This window comes from Loxodonta africana, chromosome 7 (genome assembly GCF_030014295.1).
Source record: "Loxodonta africana isolate mLoxAfr1 chromosome 7, mLoxAfr1.hap2, whole genome shotgun sequence".
Taxonomy (NCBI): Eukaryota; Metazoa; Chordata; class Mammalia; order Proboscidea; family Elephantidae; genus Loxodonta; species Loxodonta africana.
In genome coordinates, this window is record NC_087348.1 from 38417424 (window position 1) to 38436522 (window position 19099).

At 43.8% G+C, this 19099-nt stretch overlaps 1 non-coding gene across 1 annotated transcript; it reads left to right on the forward strand.

Moving 5' to 3' along the window:
• The first annotated feature begins 491 nt into the window (after positions 1-491).
• LOC111751264 (U6 spliceosomal RNA) lies at positions 492-598 on the forward strand. The gene has a single exon (XR_002786354.1). It is a non-coding gene; the product is annotated as a U6 spliceosomal RNA (small nuclear RNA).
• Positions 599-19099: the final 18501 nt, after the last annotated feature.

Consider the following 19099-nt stretch of genomic DNA (forward strand, 5'->3'; position numbering starts at 1 on the left):
TCTTGCTTCATTAACATAACTGCCTCTAATCCTGCCTCATTAACATCACAGAGGTTAGGTTAGGATTTATAACACAAAGGGTAATCACGTCAGATCACAAAGTGGAGGACGACCACACAAAACTGAGCACCACGGCTTAGCCTAACCTAGTAACCTGAAACCTAGTTGATAGATATTTGGGGAGGTCACAATTCCATCCATAACATAAGGGTACATAAGACAAGGACTATGGAGAGATGGCTCATTTTCCCCCAGTATGCACTTTCCCCTTTTTCCATGCTGAGGAATTTTTACCTGGGCACCTGGCTACTCAGCCAAAGACTGCATTTCCCAACCTCCCTTGCAGCTAGGCATGGCATGTAGCCAAGTTCTGGCCACTGATATGTGAGGATAAGTGATATGTGCAACTTCTGTGGTTGTGCCTATAAAAGGAAGGGGCATGTCCTCCCCTCCATTTCTTCCTCTTTTATGTTGACAAAAATGCTTACATGGTGCTCACTCCAGCAGCCCATATACTAAAATTGGAATGATACAGAGAAAATTAGCATGGCCCCTGTGCAAGGATGACACCCAAATTCATGAAGCATTCGATGTTTTTAAAACTCTCAGTGAAATAAGAATAGAAAGGAAATTCCTCAACGTAATGATACACATTTATACAAAGCCAACAGCCAACATCATCCTAAATGGAGAGAGTCTGAAAGCATTCCCCTTGAGAACAGGAACCAGACAAAGGATGCCCTTTATGACTACTCTTATGAAGCATTGTGCCGAGGTCCCATCCAGAGCAATTAGGCTGGAAAAAAAAATAAAGGGCATCCAAATTGATAAGGAAGAAGTAAAAGTATCCCTATTTGCAGATGATATGATCTTATAGACAGAAAATCCCAAAGAATTCACAAGAAAACTACTGGAACTAATAGAAGATTTCAGCAAAGTATCAGGATATAAGATAAACATACAAAAATCAGTTGGATTCCTCAACACCAACAAGGAGAACTTCGAAGAGGAAATCACCAAATCAATACCATTTACAATAGCCCCCAAGAAGATAAAATACTTAGGAATAAATCTAATCAGAGAGGTAAAAGACCTATACAAAGAAAACTACAAGACGCTACTGCAAGAAACTAAAAGAGACCTACTTAAGTGGAAAAACATACCTTCCTCATGGATAGGAAGACTCAACATTGTGAAAACCCCACTTCTACCCAAAGTGATCTACAGATACAGTGCAATCCAGATCCAAATTCCAATGACATTTTTTAATGAGACGGAGAAACAAATCATCAACTTGATTTGGAAAGGGAAGAGGCCCTAGATAAGTAAAGCATTACTGAAGAAGAAGAACAAAGTGGGAGACCTCGCACTGCCTGATTTTAGAACCTGTTATACCACCACAGTAGTCAAAACAGCCTGGTACTTGTACAACAACAGACACATAAACCAATGGGACAGAATTGAGAATCCAGACATAAATCCATCCACATATGAGCAGCTGATATTTGACAAAGGCCCAAAGTCAGTTAAATGGGGGAAAGACAGTCTCTTCAACAAATGGCGCTGGCATAACTAGATATCCACCTGCGAAAAAATGAAACAAGACCCATACCTCACACCATGCACAAAAACTAACTCAAAATGAATCAAAGGCCTAAATATAAAATCTAAAACGATAAAGATGATGGAGGAAAAAATAGGGACAATGCTAGGAGCCCTAATGCATGGTATAAACAGAATACAAAACATTACTAACAATGCACAAACACCAGAAGAGAAACTAGATAACTGGGAGCTCCTAAAAATCAAACACTTATGCTCATCAAAAGACTTCACCCAAAAAGTAAAGAGACAACCTACAGACTGGGAAAAAATTTTTGGCTGTGACATATCAGATCAGGGTCTAATCTCTAAAATCTACAAGATACTGCAAAAACTCAACAACAAAAAGACAAATAACCCAATTAAAAAATAGGCAAAGGATATGAACAGACACTTCACCAAAGAAGACATTCAACTAGCTAACAGACACATGACGAAATGCTCGTGATCATTAGCCATTAGAGAAATGCAATCAAAACTGCAAAAAGATACCATCTCACCCCAATAAGATTAGCATTAATAAAAAAAAACACAAAACAATAAATGTAGGAGAAATAGAAGTACCGTATGATCCAGGAATCCCACTCCTTTGAATATATCCTAGAGAAATAAGATCCGTCACACAAACAGATATATGTACACCCATGTTCATCGCAGCATTGTTTGCAATAGCAAAAAGATGGAAACAACCTAGATGCCCATCAAAGGGTGAATGGATAAACAAATTATGGTATATTCACACAATGGAATACTATGCACCGATGAAGAACAACAATGAATCAGAGAAACATAACATGAAGGGTTCTGGAAGGCATTATGCTGAGTGAAATCAGTCAGTTGCAAAAGGGCAAGTATTGTAGGAGACCATTATTAGAAGAACTCAAGAAAAGGTTTAAACACAGATGGTTATGAGGGTAGGGAGGGAGGGAGATGGGTGTTCACTAATTAGATAATAGTAGACAAGAATTATTTTAGATGAAAGGAAGGGCAACACACAATACAGGGGAAGTCAGCATAACTGGACTAAACCAAAAGCTAAGAAGTTTCCTGAATAAAACAAAACACTTTGAGGGACAGAGTAGCAGGGGTGGGGGTCTGGGGACCATGGTTTCAGGGGACATCTAGGTCAATTGGCATAACAAAGTTTATTAAGAAAATGTTCTGCATCCCACTTTGGTGAGTGGTATCTGGGGTCTTAAAATCTAGCGAGTGGCCATCTAAAATGCATCAATTGGTCCCAACCCACCTGGAGCAAAGGAGAATGAAGAACACCAGAGACACGAGGAAAATATTAGCCCAAGAAACAAAAAGGGCCACATAAACCAGAGACGGAAACCCTGGTGGCGTAGTGGTGAAGTGCTATGGCTGCTAGCCAAAAGGTTAGCAGTTCAAATCCTCCAGGCGCTCCTTGGAAACTCTGTCTGGCAGTTGTACTCTGTCCTATAGGGTCGCTGTGTGTTGGACCTGACTCCACAGCAATGGGTTTAAACCAGAGACTACATCAGCCTGAGACCAGAAGAACTAGATGGTGCCCAGCTACCACCAATGACCGCCCTGACAGGGAACACAACAGAGAGTCCCTGATGGAGCAGGAAAAAAGTGGGGTGCAGAACTCAAATTCTAGTAAAAAGACCAGACTTAATGGTCTGATTGAGACTGGAGGAACCCCAGAAGACACGGCCCCTGGACTCTCTGGTAACCCAGAACTAAAACCATTCCCGAAGCCAACTTTTCAGACAAAAATTAGACTGCACTATAAGACATAAAATTACACTTGTGAAGAGTGTGCTTCTTAGTTCAAGTAGATATATGAAACTAAGTGGGTAGCTCCTGCCCAGAGGGGAGATGAGAAGGCAGAAAGGGACAGGAGCTGGTTGCATGGACATGGGAAATCCAGGATGTAAAGGAGGAGTGCACTGACATATTATGGGGATAGCAACTAGGGTCACATAACAATGTGTGTATAAATTTTTGTATGAGAAACTAACTTGAGCTGTAAGCTTTCACTTAAAGCACAATAGAAAAAAATGCTTACGTGGTGATGAGCCATCTCCATCCTTTCAGGTAAGAGCAATAGGATAAGCCTGGTCTTCAATACCACTGGGCTGCCAGGTCCTGTCCTTGGACTATAATGTAATTATACATTATAGTAAAATGGGGCAGATAAATAACTACCTATCTTATTTAGTCTACTGCTATTTTGGATTAGTAGTTGGAAAATACGGCCTTGGTGATAGGAATGACACTGGAGATCGCATGACAGAATTTTGCAAGACCAATGACTTCTTCATTGCAAATACCTTTTTTCAACAATACAGTGACTATACATGTGGACCTCACCAGATGGAATACACAAGAATCAAATCGACTACTTCTGTGGAAAAAGATGGTGGAAAAGCTCAATACCATCAGTTAGAACAAGGTCAGGGGCTGACTGTGGAACAGATCATCGTTGCTTATATGCAAGTTCAAGTTGAAGCTGAAGAAAATTAGAACAGGTCCACCAGAGCCAAAATACGACCTTGATTATATCCGACCGGAATTTAGAGACCATCTCAAGAACAGTTTTGATGCAGTAAACACTAATGACCAAAGACCAGACAAGCTGTGGAATGACATCACGGACATCATACATGAAGAAAGCAAGAGGTCATTAAGAAGACAGGAAAGAAAGAAAAGGCATAAATGGATGTCAGAAGAGACTCGGAAACTTACTCTTGAATGCAGAGTAGCTAAAGCCAAAGGAAGAAATGATGAAGTTAAAGAGCCAAACAGAAGGTTTCAAAGAGCAGCTCAAGAAGACAAAGTATTATAATGAAATGTGCAAAGACCTGAGATAGAAAACCAAACGGGAAGAACACACTCAGCAGTTCTCAAGCTGAAAGAACTGAAGAAAAAATTCAAGCCCTGAGTTGCAATATTGAAAGATTCTGTGGGAAAAATACTAAACGACACAGGAAGCATCAAAAGAAGATGAAAGGAATACACCGAGTCACTGTACCAAAAAGAATTGATTGATGTTCAGCCATTTCAGGAGGTAACATATCATCAAGAACCTGATGGTACTGAAGGAAGAGGCCCAAGCTGCTCTGCAGGCATTGGTGAGAAACAAGGCTCCAGGGGTTGATGGAATATCAGTTAAGATGTTTCAACAAAAAGATGCAAAGCTAGAAGTGTTCACTTTCTATGCCAAGAAATTTGGAGGACAGCAACCTGGCCAATTGACTGGAAGAGATCCATATTTGTGCCCATTCCAAAAAAAAAAAAGTTGATCCAATAGAATGCAGAAATTATCAAACAATATTGTTAATATCACACAAGTAAAATTTCGCTGAAGATTATTCAAGCGGTTGCAGCAGTACATGGACGGGGTACTACCAGAAATTCAAGCCAGATTCAGAAGAGGACATGGAACAAGGGATATCATTGCTGATGTCACATGGATCCTGGCTAAAAGCAGAGACTATCAGAAAGATGTTTACCTGTGTTTTATTGACTATGCAAAGGCATTTGACTGTGGATCATAACAAATTATGGATAACATTGTGAAGAATGGGAATTCCAAAATGCTTAATTGTGCTCATGAGAAACGTGTACTTAGACCAAGGAGCAGTTGTTCAGAGAGAACAAGGGAATACTGTGTGGTTTAAAGTCAAGAAAGGTGTGGATCAGGGTTGTATCCTTTCACCATATCTATTCAATCTGCATGCTGAGCAAATAATCTGAGAAGCTGGACTGTATGGAGAAGAGCAGGGCGTCAGGATTGGAGGAAGACTCCTTAACAACCTGTGTTATGCAGATGACACAACCTTGCTTGCTGAAAGTAAAGAGGACTTGAAGCACTTACTGATGAAAATCAAAGACCAGAGACTTCAGTATGGATTGCACCTCAGCATTAAGAAAACAAAAACCCTCACAACTGGACCAATGAGCAACATCATGATAAACAGAAAAAATTGAATTTGTCAAGAATTTCATTTTACTTGGATCCACAATCTACACCCACGGAAGCAGCAGTTAAGAAATCAAATGACTTACTGTGTTAGGCGAAGGTACTGCAAAAGATCTCTTTAAAGTGTTAAGAAACAAAGGTGTCTCCTTAAGGACTGAGGTCCGCCTGACCCAAGCCATAATATTTTCAACTGCCTTATATGCATGTGAAAGCTGGACAATGAATAAAGAAGCTCAAAGAAGAATCAGTGCCTTTGAATTATGGTGTTGGCGAAGAATATTGACTATGCCTTGGACTGTCAGAAGAATGAACAAATCTGTCTTGGAAGAATTACAGCCAGAATGCTCCTTAGAAGCGTACTTTGTTCCTGGAGAAGGACATCATGTTTTGTAAAGTAGAGGTTCAGGAAAAAGAGAAAGGCCCTCAATGAGATGAACTGACACAGTAGCTACAACAATGGGCCCAAGGTAAATGATTGTGACAATGGTGAAGGACCAGGCAGTGTTTTGTTCTGTTGTACATAGGGTCACTATGAGCCAGAACAAACTCGATGGCACCTAACAACAACAAAAACATTTTGGATCTTGTGACAATGTTTGGACTCATGTCCTGGCTAACACAGGACTCTTGCCTTCCTTCTTTAGATCTTGCTGTGATAGGATATGATGTCCAGAGCTGCAGTAGCTATTTTGTGAATATGAGGAGGAAGCCAAGAGGAGAGTTGAAAAACCAACTGAGAATCCTATCTTAGTTGAATTTGGCAACTCTAGAATTGTTCATTCCAGACATCTTGTTAGGCAAGATAATGAATTTCTTATTATTCAAGATATTTTCAGTGGACTTTCTAAAACTTACAGTCAAAGGACCCCAAATGATGTACTTGATGAGGTATGTGGTAGAGTTGCCTGAAGTCACACCTGGCCATGGACAGTGGGAAGTCACAGCCTGTGACCCAAGCCCACTCCTCTATCAGAAGGTTGTCCCCCTCCCCACCTCTAGATGGTTCAAATCCAGCCTCAGGTGCAAGTGTTGGTGAGACAAATACTCCCTATTTATCCCTCAAGAGAGTAAAAAAGGGATGACGATGTGGCACCTAAGGTGTTTGGTGGAGGAGTATGGCTTGTGTTCTCTGACCAGAAACAAGCATGAGTCTCCCCTGGGTCCCTGGCAGCATTACCCTGGGAGCCTCTATTTCCGCCTATGATTTACACTTCACGGAGCCAGGAACTCCTGTGGACCATTCAGGGTCTTGGCAGGAAATGGGAGCCATATCAGCTAGGATTTTAAAAAGAATTTAATGAAGAGGCTTTACAGAGATATGGACAGGGCTAAGGGAACTAACAAGGGAGGCTGAGGCACCCAGGTACCAGCAGATGCAGACAGCCATTACTACCCCAAGCCCGAAGTCTCCAGGGGGGGAAACAGTGTTACCGGAACCCGGGAAAGACGGGAGCTATGGGAGAGGGACTGTTGTAGGGATAGAGCCACTTCCAGAGCCTCAGTGGAAATGCCCCAACCCCTCTCTGTTTCCTCCCAGTATCTCCCATCGCAGAAGCGTAACCACAATCAAAGCATAAGAGAGCCCCAAGGATGCACTCCTTAGGGGTCAACCTATGGGGCAGGGAGGGGCAAAGAGTGGGGTGGGGGGATGTACAAGAGAGGAGGGCAGCAGTGGTACTGGTGTTCAGATCCGCTTGCTCCGGATCTTCTGCACCTCTCATGCTGTGGGGAGATGAAGCTGAGGAGGAGGGAGGGACAGAGACCCCCCAGGGCTGGCAGTTCTAGTAATGGAGGATCCAGATTGGGGGCTGCTGAGTGGGCAGCTGGTGCCAGGCTACCTTACAGGAAATGGGAAGAACCCCAGGGGTGAGGCCGGCTTGGAGCCAGCTACCCTGCCAGGCGGGCACCAGAGGGGACTCTCAGGAAGGGCCCGTGCAAATCAATGGCAAATGATGAAAAATGCAGACAGATAAATAACTTAAAAGACCCAGGCTTGCTGGAAATGATTTCTGATCTCCGCTCAGCTGCTGGGCAGCCAGGCTGGCATGCTCTATTTTTAATCAGGGGCAGTTCAGGAAGACAACTGAATCCTTCAGATCACCTTTGAAAGGAGGTTCTGCCCGTGGCTTCCCTGCTGGACTACTTTTGCCTACTCCCCGAGAGACACCTCCTCTCCAGCCCCAATGTGAGAAAGGTCACTGGGAGCCACTTCTCTGTAGACAGGAGAGGTGGAAAGCACGGATTTGGACCTTGCGTGTCCACGCTCCAATTCTGCCGCTTTAGCGTGTCCTTGGACAAGTCACTTAACCTTTCTGAACCTCAACTACTTCACCTGTGAAATGGGGTAACAACAGTACCTACCCCACAGGGATATGCTGAGGTTTCAGTACAGCTGTGTATGTGCAGTGCTTAGCATACACAGTACCTGCAGAGAGGAAGTGCGCAATGAATACAAGAGGAAACTGAGCTGAAATTCCCAGGGAGGCTGCCTGGATTCCAATCCTGGCTCCACTGCACATCAGCTATGGGCTTTGAGTGTGTTACTCAGCCTCTGTAAGCCTCAGTGTCCTCACCTGTAAAATATATAACAACTGCGTCTACCTTCTACACTTAATATGATGATTAAGAGAGTTAACCCTTTGATGACCCAATTATTTTCTGCTTTGAATTTTTTTTTGATACCATGAGTTGCACGAATGGAAGCATGCTGAGTCATTGGATGTGTCTGAATTTTTGCTAGGTACTATGGATTTTGTTTTTTTACCCCCTGCCACAAGTCTACTCTTAGTATCCCGAGGTACGTATGTTGTACCACCAATTCTACTCCAGAGCTTCCCCAGAGTCCACTGGTATATATGTGTAACAAATTAAAAATTTCAAAACTTTTTTTTCCCACTGAAAATTCAGACACCTCACACAATACCCTGTAAAAACAGTAATTTGCAGCATACGCCCATTTCTCTGGTTTCAAGCAGTCATAAAAGCCCCTGCCTTTTGGTAGTATAGACTGTCAGTGGTGCAGCAGCTTCCTAATAAACCCCAAAGGCTGAAAAAGTAAGTGATCACTACATGTACCACTGGGCACAAAAAGGGATGATGTATATCTGGTGCCCAACACAAAATGAACACTAGGTAACCAGTAAACCAGTAGCAGTGGAGTCGACTCCGACTCTCGGTGACTCATGTGTGTCAGAGTAGAACTGTCCTCCATGAGGGTTACAATGACTGTGTTTTTTTTGGAAGTAGATCACACGCATGGCCTTTTTGCTTAGGTGCCTCTGTGTGGACTTGAACCTCCAACATTTCAATTAGCTGCTGAACACGTTAACTGCTTGCACTGCCCAGGAACATGGATACTAGGTAAATGGTAGCTATTGTGGTTATTATCGTTGTTGTTATTGTTATTATTTCACAAGAAGATTGGGATGAAAGAATAAGTGACCCAAAGCCACTACTGTAAGGTGGGCTGTGAGCTGGGCAGGGGCTGTTGTAGGCTGGGATCCTGCCTGTTCCAGTCCATCTCTCGTTACCGGAGGAAGAAATGACATGGCGAGTGCCCCTCGTAGGGTATAACGCATCCCTGGGGTAGGAAGGGGATGCTGGACACTTTAGCACGATTAATAAGACCTTGATCTTTGGCACCAGGCCACACCTACCGCCTGTGAGACCTGGACAAGTCATCGCACCTCTCTGAGCCTCAGTTTTTTCATTCCTCCCTCCAGCACAGTGGTTGTGGTTGAATGTAAAGGGTTTACCTCAGGGCTTGAATCATGATAAAGGGTGATATTGTTGTTGTTAGTTGCTGTTGAATCGATTGCAGCTCATGGTGACCCCATGTATTCTAGAGTAGAACTGCTCCGTAGGGTTATCTTGGCTGTAATCTTAATGGAAGCAGATCACCAGGTCTTTCTTCCACAATACCACTGGGTAGGTTCGAACTGCCAACCTTCAGGTTAGCAGTCAACTGCAAACCTTTTCTGTGATAAATGATAGTTCTCTTAATTATTCCTTGGAGAGAATCGGGGTACCCAGAACGCTACAGGGAAGAAGACAAACAGTCCTGCTTGACTGTGGGAGCACACACATGAAGGGTTATGCTCACACCCAATGAAAAAATTGCCCCAGAAGTGCCAAGCAGCATTGGCAGGGAGGAGTTGGGGGGTTGGCACCTTGGGCAGCTGCCCTTCTGCCCATTCTCTCCCTTCCACAGGCTTTCATTTCCTTGTTGATTCCACACATGCAGGACAGTCCGAATTGCCTCAATACCTCCCCCACCTAACTGGGAACTCCTGGAGGGCTGGAGGCCATGTCTTCCCCCCACCAACTCTCAGATCCCAGTACGGGGCTGGCGCACAGCAGGTGCTTGAGACGGAGAATTAAACGTCTGTGCTTTAAGTTACTGTTTATGAAACATGCTCATACCCATTTTCACCTCTTAATCCCCCAGGATTGATTTATGCCATCGCTATTTTACTGGCTCAAATGGACTGGGGGACTTGCCTAAGGTCACAGGCTGATGGAAATCTAAGCGTGCTCCCATCACACCTTGTATATTCATCCAAAATGACACCTGCATGTTTTTGAACCTTTACTATGTCTCAGACCATGTGCCATGTGCTTTACATCCATCACCTCATTTAATCCCCGTGACACTTCCGTAAGTGCTAACATTGCACAGGTGTATAAACAGAGAGTCCCAATGTAGAGTTACACGCCCAGGGTCATAGAGCCACTGGTGGCAGAGCCATGATTTGGAACCAGGTCCATTCTGCCTCCAGAGCTCATACTTTTCAACCACTGCATTCTACTGACCAACATTTTCTTCCCCAATCCCAGAGTTATACTTGGTGACTATGCAACACCTCTTTCTACAAGATGTCAATATAGCATCTTCCAGTGCCCTCCTTCCACCCCATTCCTCACACCTAGGACAAAATAAGAAAGAAGGACTAGACAGGGGTGAACCCAGGTGAAGTAACACGATCAAGGACAACACAACCATTAAACAACAAATCCAGGAGTAGAACAAGAGTTTTGTTGGATTCCAAAGCCTGCACTCCTAACCATCATACAATATCACTTCTAGCTGTGTTTAATTAATTTTGTATTCAATTATATGTACTTATATTTTATAATGACATATTTATATTTCATTAATTTCTCCATTTATGGTTATTACACATTGCATTATAATTAAGGACTCATTTGTTATCATTAAGGGTTCCTGGGTGGTGCAAACAGTTTGCACCCAACTAGTAATCAAAAAGTTGGTGGTTCGAACCCACCCAGTGGCACCAAGGAAGAAAGCCCTGGCCATCTGCTTCCATGAAGATTATAGCCAAGAAAACCCTATGGAGCAGTTCTACTCAGTAACACATGGGGTCTCCATGAGTTGGAACTGAATCAGTGGCAGTGGGGTTTGGTTTTGGCTTTGGCTCATCTTTGTTAAGGACTCAGTGAAAACATCCTTAATGAGAGAGCGTGTGTGTGTATGTGGTGCTTAGTGCCCAGAGTCCGTGGACCAGGTAGTCTCCAAGGAGTGCTTGAGCTCCTCCAGCACAAGGATTGGGTCTTATTCACCTTTTTGGATGGGGCACTGTCATGGATTGAATTGTGTCTCACCAAAAATATGTATCAACTTGGTTAGACCATGATTCCCAGTATTGTGTGGTTGTCCTCCATTTTATGATTGTAATTTTATGTTGAGAGGATTAGGGTGGGACTAATCCAAGGTAAAAGGAGTTTCCCTGGGGTGTGGCCTGCACCACTTTATATCTCTCAAGAGATAAAAGGAAATGGAAGCAAGCATAGAGTTGGCAACCTCATACCACCAAGAAAGCAGCACCAGGAGCAGAGCACATTCTTTGGACATGGGGTCCCTGTGCCCAAGAAGCTCCTCGACCAGGGGAAGTTTGAGGACAAGGACCTTCCTCCAGAACCAACAGAGAGAGAAAGCCTTCCCGACGCCCTGAATTTGGACTTGTAAACTACTAACCCTGTGCCCTACTAGACGGTGAGAAAATTAATTTCTCTTTGCTAAAGCCATCCACTTGTAGTATTTCTGTTATGGCAGCACTAGATGACTAAGACAGGCACAGCATTGGTGCTTCAAGTTAGAGTAATGAATGAAATCAGTGAATGGAAGAGCTGAACCTCCAGTCAGGTTTTCTGATTCTAAGTCCAGTGCTCTTTCTTTACATTCCAATCTCAGAGACCTTGAGCTACTAGAAGAAGAACACTAAGTGGGACACTGACCCAACTCAGGACAGGTGTGAAACACCAAAGGGCGGAATGTATATGGCAAGTTGGGTAAGTGTGTGGACTCTGGGTTCGGCTTGCCTGGGTTCAAATTCTAACTCCACTAGATATTAGTTAGGTGATCTTGGCCAAGTTACTTAGCCTTTCCTGTCATCATAAGAAGTTGCCACAGGCAAAGCTTTGGGGATAGAAGACCATCTCCACCTAGGCAGAAGCATCTTGGACTCCACCGATGGGCAAGGCAGACAGGGCGTTTGCAGTCAGCACCTCCATCTTCTCTTCCCTCAAACTCCCCTTGTGGCCAGCTTTGTACTCCTGCCTAGCCAAATGCATAAAGCCTTGTTAATAATGAATAGGCCCCTGTCTGCCTTACTTAACACTGAAGCTCCAGGCAGATGCACAGTCCCTTATAAATGACCCAGTCCAGCTGATTAGGCCCCGTGGGGCACGTTCCTGCAGCCAGCCTCTTGTTCCCCGTAATGGAATCATGTTAATGTGATTTCAATTAGGGCTACATTACAGAACACAGGTGCTGGAGTGAGCCTGCCGGCAGGGAGGCCTCCTCAGGGACTCATTTTCCTGGGAAAGGTGCATGTGTTTCCAAGGTCTCCTCCAACCTCAGGAAAAAGCAAGTCACTCTGGCCAAAAGGAAGCTGTGAAAGCAGAGACCAGTCATGTCCAGGGTCCACATTTCCGGCTCTTTGGGGTCCCAGACCTGTGCTGCTTCTTTAACCTTGAGTAGTGTGCAGACCCCTTTGTGAGAGAAAATGTGTCCTGTGGTCTCCTAAGCTCCACAGGTCCATGGGCACCGATTTGAGAAACATTAGCCCAAGAACCAAGATCTTAGTCTAGAAAAATATCTTTCCATTGTCAATCATCCTTATAAAAGAGAAGTGTTATCTTAATAACTGACAAAAGCTTGTTTTTCTTAATAAAAATAACTGACAAGTACCAACAGTTTACTACGTGCCAGACACAATCCTTACTACTTTATGTGGATGAACTCATTTCTTAGATTTTATCATCACAATGAAAACATGAAACTTTTTTAATAGAATGTGAAGCTCTCCAAGAACACATCTCCATAACCCAGTCTAAGAAACCCAGTCTGGAGCAGCCGGGACAATGGGACCTTGGGCATTAGGCCAACTCTTGCTCTACAGATGAGGAAACCGAGAGCCAGAGAATGGAAGGGGCTTACTTGAGGGCCCCTAGCAAGACAGGAGCCACACAGAGATGAGACCCCAGGCATCCTGACTCCTACCCCTGGTTCCTTCCACCATGCCCACGATAAAGTACAGAGAAGAAAACAAAAAAACCCCAAATCCTACCACCAAGAACTATCCACCACTACTCAGAATGTTAGCAATGGATAGTTCTGGGTGGTAGGATCCTTCCAGTCTTTTTTCTATAAGCATATATGTACTTTATAGCATAAAATGGGACAGTAGTAAATAGACTATTTTGTTATCTGGTGTTTTTTCTCACTGAAGTCCAGTGCATCGATGGCCAACACGCGGGCATTTATCTCTGAGGGCCACATCATTTTAACAGCTCCATGGCTTCATCTTGCCCAGGTCTTCCTACAACTCCTTTGTTCCAAACACTGAAAACAGTATTTGTGTTTCTCTGATCAGGCCTTTTCAACCCGTGCCTCCTTGCCCTTGTACTGGCTGTGACTTCTACCTCCAAAGCCCTTCTCTGCCTAGTAAAACCATACGCAACTCAAAACGATTTCTCTGCAGTGAAGCCTTCTCTGATCAGCCCTGGAATCTCTCCCTCCTCTCCCCACACGCTTCTGCTCTTGCGATGCTGCTGCAGGGCTTCTCATTTAGTTCTCTTGGAGCATCTATTGCCTTGTATTTCAATGGCAAAAGATATTTTAAACCTAAATTTAAGCTGAAATTTAAGCAAATATGTATAATGTTGTCAAGGACATCTTTAATCCGTACAATATATATATTATTATTTTCTATGCTTCTAGATTTTATGGACTTCTTGTATTTTCACATGTCAGTTTTCTTTACCCATGGTGAGCATTGGAAGTCAGAGAAATAGTGTCTTCTTCATATTTGTATCCTCAAGGAAGTACTTAGGTGTTATCTCAGTTTCCTCATCTGTAACATGGGACCCATTGGATGGAGGTAGATTAAATGACATAAAGCAAGTAAAGCAATTAGCGCAATGCCTGACACATAGTAAGGTTTCAATAAATAATGACTATAGTTCTTTTTTTATAGTTCTTATCTTAGTATTATTGTTATTGTTATTAAGCCTATGACTTTTTGAATGGAAAGATGTACAGGGTGAGGGAGGGATAACTGAATGAATAGAGGGAGGATGGATAATGCTGAAAGAAAAGATGAAAATATGGATGGAGGATGATGGATGGTGAGTAGAAGATGGATGGATAGCTGGATAGCTTCAGAATGGATGGATGGAGGGTCCCCTCCCCTTCCTCATAAGTAAGAATAGGAGGAAGGAGGCAAGAAAACAGCAGGAAGACAAAAGATCTTGGTGGTTGCTTGTCACCCAGGCTTTTGACCACAGCTCAGGCTTCAACTAGGTGCCACAACCTAGCCTCCCAGTGGCTGCCCTAGGCCAACTTGAGGTTATGTCCTTGGAAAAAGTAGATACTTCTTGTGGAGTGTCTGAAGGACCAAATGCTGGGCCAGGAAATAGCCCTTAGCCAGAGAGGCTCTCTCAGAGTCCTCAGGAACTCCCTAGTTCACCAACCATGAGGTGGTTCCTTGGGGAAGAGAATCCCTGAGACTCCCCTCCTTTGGCAAGGCAGAGTGAATCATCCCTGTGACCCAAGAGTCTCAGAAGCAAACACCTCAGAGATACCCAGGGGGTCCTAGCCTCAGGCCCCGAGGGGCCTTCTCAGACACACTCTGGACAAGCCTCACGAAACAAGCCCCACTTGCTGGCCAAGCTGGGATTCAGGAGCAATTAAGAGCAGGGTGAGGCCCCAGGAGAGGGCAGAATCCTGTATCACCAGCACCAGCAGTTTGCTCAGGGGTCCTCCAGGCCACCCCAATCCCTGGACAAATCGAGACACTGAAGCAAGAGAGTGTGGGGGCTCCCCCAGGTGCCCAGCAGGGCAATCAATGGCAGAGTCACCACCCACCACCACCCATTGCCGTCAAGTCAATAGCGACCCTACAGGAAGTGTAGAACTGCCCCATAGGGTTTGCACGGAGCGACTGGTAGATTTGAACTGCTGACCTTTTGGATAAAGAGTGCTTAACTACTGAGCCAACAGGGCAGAGTAGAGACTAAAATTCAGGTCCCAGGCTCTGGAGAAAGGAGCCCTGGTGGCACAATGATCAAGCACTCGGCTGCTAACTGAAAGGTTGGAGGTTCAAACCCTCCATCCGCTCCTTAGGAGACAAGACCTGGCAATCTGCTCCTATAAAGATTTCAGCCTAGGAAACCCTATGGGGCAGTTCTACCCTGTCCTGTAGGGTCACTATGAGTTGGAATCAACTCAACAGCAATTGATGTGGTGTGCTTTTTGTGGCATTTCTTGTAAAATTCCAGGTGAGTCCACATCCACGATTCCTAGATAGCTGACGACCTTCCTCAGAGGCCCTGCATCTGATGGAAGGGGCTCCATCCTGCTCTCTGGTGCCCCTGGTGGTTATTTCTGGAATTCTGATTTGAGGAAGGGAAGGAGGGTGACAGTTTCTCAGGAGATGTAGGCCAGGCTGTTTGAAGTGGAAATTAAATCACACTTGAGAAACCCACATCACCTAGAGGCGGAGAGCAGACAGCAAGCGTCTAGGACCACACTGCCTGGGATTGGAATCCTGACTCCTCCCCTTACCAGCTGTGTGGCCTTTGGCAAGTCACTTCCTTTCTGCCAACATTTGATAGCTGGGTAGAGGAGGATGGGTCAGAGCACCCCAAGAAGGGGTGGCCTGCAGGATAAGAGGAAAATTGTTGTGGTTGTTGTTGCTTGCCATCAAGTTGACTCCACCATAGTTGTTATGTCTGAGTCCTTCCAACCTAGGGGGTTCACCTTTCAGCACTATTATCAAACACTATTTTGTAGCAATTCATAGGATTTTCATTGGCTAGTTTTCAGAACTAGATTGCCAGATCTTTCTTCCTAGTCTATCTTAGTCTGGAAGCTCTGCTGAAACCTGTCCACCATGGGTGACCCTGCTAGCATTTGAAAAACCAGTGGCATAGCTTCCAGCATCACAGCAACACTGAAGCCACCACAGTACCACAAACTGACAGACAGGTGGTGAAGGAGAAAAATTAGGAACATGTTTTAGGTCCTAGATGCTTAGGGAAGAGTGTTTTCAAGGAATATGAGAATTTAAAATGGAAGACTGAAGGTGTGTTTATGCTGTTCCTTGAACCCAAAGCCCAAAACAACAAGAAATCTGGAGGGGAGGGGGGAAGAGAAAGACCACCATCTTCTATTAAACTAGGAAGTATGCCTGCTAAATGCAATACAATATCATCTCAAACAAGAGAGGGAACAGAGCCCTGAGAAGAAAGCAATGTTCCCTAAAGGTGGCACAGTTCCAAGTGGCCTCCTCAGTGGATGACAAGGCCTGGGGTGGGACAAGTTCGCGGAGGCATCAGAAACAACTCCTGCTGAGATGCAGCTCAGCACCACAGGACAGGGTGAGGGTGGGGGGTGCCTCGTGGACTCATGTTCTCTAGCAATCCACCACCCAACCTCTCCCGGTAAAGGAGACAGCTGGGGTGTGAAGGAGGGAGACAGGCAGCAGTCGCTGGTTGCAGCTCGGAGCTGAGATCCAGAGCCAACCCTGAGTGCTGAAAACAGTCCAATGTGCTCCAGGGAAAGGAAATAACAGCTTTAGGAAGAGTGTGCCTGAGAGCACAAACCCTAATCACTCCCCACCTTACTCACCTTGCTCCTTTCAACATTGTCCTTCAACAAACGGTTGGCCCTGTTCCAAGATGAATAATAATCGCAAAGGAACCATCATGGGACTTAAAAAAAAAAAAAGAGCGAGAGATAAGAAGCATAAGCAAAAGGTAAAAGAGATAACAACGCAAGTGGAGCATCTTAGTTACCCAGTGCTGCCGTAACAGAAATGACAGTGATTGGATTTAAAGAATAGGAGCTTATTTACCCACAGTTCAGGAGGCTAGAAGTCTGAATTCAGGGCGTGGCTCTAGGGGGAGATACTTCTTTATCTATTTCAGTTGCCAGCAATACTTGGCATTCCTTGATGTCTGTCTTCCCCCTATGGGTATCTCTGTGTGTATTTCCCTCTTTTTATGACTAAGAGGTGGTGAGGTTTAGGATCCATCCTCCTCTTGCATGACCTCATTAACACAACAGAAGAAAACCCATATTTCCAAATGGGGTCATATTTATACCTACAACCATTAGTATTTCAACACATCTTTTGAAGGACACAATTCAATCCATAACAAGGTTGTTATTGTTGTTGTTGTTAGGTGCCGTTGAGTCGGTTCCAACTCATAGTGAACTTACGTACCACAGAACGAAACCCTGCCCGGTCCTGTGCCATCCTTACAATCGTTGTTACGCTTGAGCCCATTGTTGCAGCCACTGTATCAATTCATCTCATTGAGGGTTTTCCTCTTTTCTGCTAAACCTGTACTTTACCAAGCATGATGTCCTTCTCCAGGGACTGATCCCTCCTGACAACATGTCTAAAGTATGTAAGACACAGGCTCACCATCCTTCCTTCTCAGGAGCGTTCTTCTTCAAGACAGATTTGTTCATTCTTTTGGCAGTCCATGGTATATTCAATACTCTTCGCCAACACCACAATTCAAAGGCGTCAATTCTTCTTCAATCTTCCTGATTCATTGTTCAGCTTTCACATGCATATGAAGCGATTGAAAACACCATGGCTTGGGTCAGGTGCACCTTAGTCTTCAAGGTAATATCTTTGCTTTTCAACACTTTAAAGAGGTCCTTTGCAACAGATTTGCCCAATGCAATGCGTCTTTTGATTTCTTGATTGCTGCTTCCATGGGTGTTGATGGTGGATCCAAGTAAAACGAAATCTTTGACAACTTCAATCTTTGTTTATCATGATGTGGCTTATTTGTCCAGTTGTGAGGATTTTTGTTTTCTTTACATTGAGGTGCAATCCATACTGAAGGCTGTGGTCTTTGATCTTCATTAGTAAGTGCTTCAGGTCCTTTTCACTTTCAGCAAGCAAGATTGTGTCATCTCATGATCTTATACAGAAAACCCTAAGGAATCCTCCAGAAAACTACTGAAACTAATAGAAGAGTTTGGCAGAGTCTCAGGTTATAAGATAAACATACAAAAATCACTTGGATTCCTCTATATCAACAAAAAGAACATCGAAGAGGAAATCATCAAATCAATACCATTCACAGTAGCCCCCAAGAAGATAAAATACTTAGGAATAAATCTTACCAAAGATGTAAAAGGCCTATACAAAGAAAACTACAAAGTACTACTGCAACAAACTAGAAAGGACCTACTTAAGTGGAAAAACATACCTTACTCATGGATAGGAAGACTTAACATAGTAAAAATGTCTATTCTACCAAAAGCCATCTATACATACAATGCACTTCCGATCCAAATTCCAATGACATTTTTTAAGGTGTTGGAGAAACAAATCACCAACTTCATATGGAAGGGAAAGAAGCCTCGGATAAGTAAAGCATTACTGAAAAAGAAGAAGAAAGTGGGAGGCTTCACTCTACCTGATTTTAGAACCTATTATACAGCCACAGTAGTCAAAACAGCCTGGTACTGGTACAACAACAGGCACATAGACCCATGGAACAGAAATGAGAACCCAGATATAAATCCATCCACATATGAGCAGCTGATATTTGACAAAGGCCCAGTGTCAGTAAATTGGGGAAAAGATAGTCTTTTTAACAAGTGGTGCTGGCATAACTGGATATCCCTTTGCAAAAAAATGAAACAGGACCCATACCTCACACCATGCACAAAAACTAACTCCAAGTGGATCAAAGACCTAAACAAAAAGACTAAAACGATAAAGATCATGGAAGAAAAAATAGGGACAACGTTAGGAGCCCTAATACAAGGCATAAACAGAATACAAAATATTACCAAAAATGACGAAGAGAAACCAGACAACTGGGAGCTCCTAAAAATCAAACACCTATGCTCATCTAAAGACTTCTCCAAAAGAGTAAAAAGACCACCTACAGACTGGGAAAGAATTTTCAGCTATGACATCTCTGACCAGCACCTGACCTCTAAAATCTATATGATTCTGTTAAAACTCAACCACAAAAAGACAAACAACC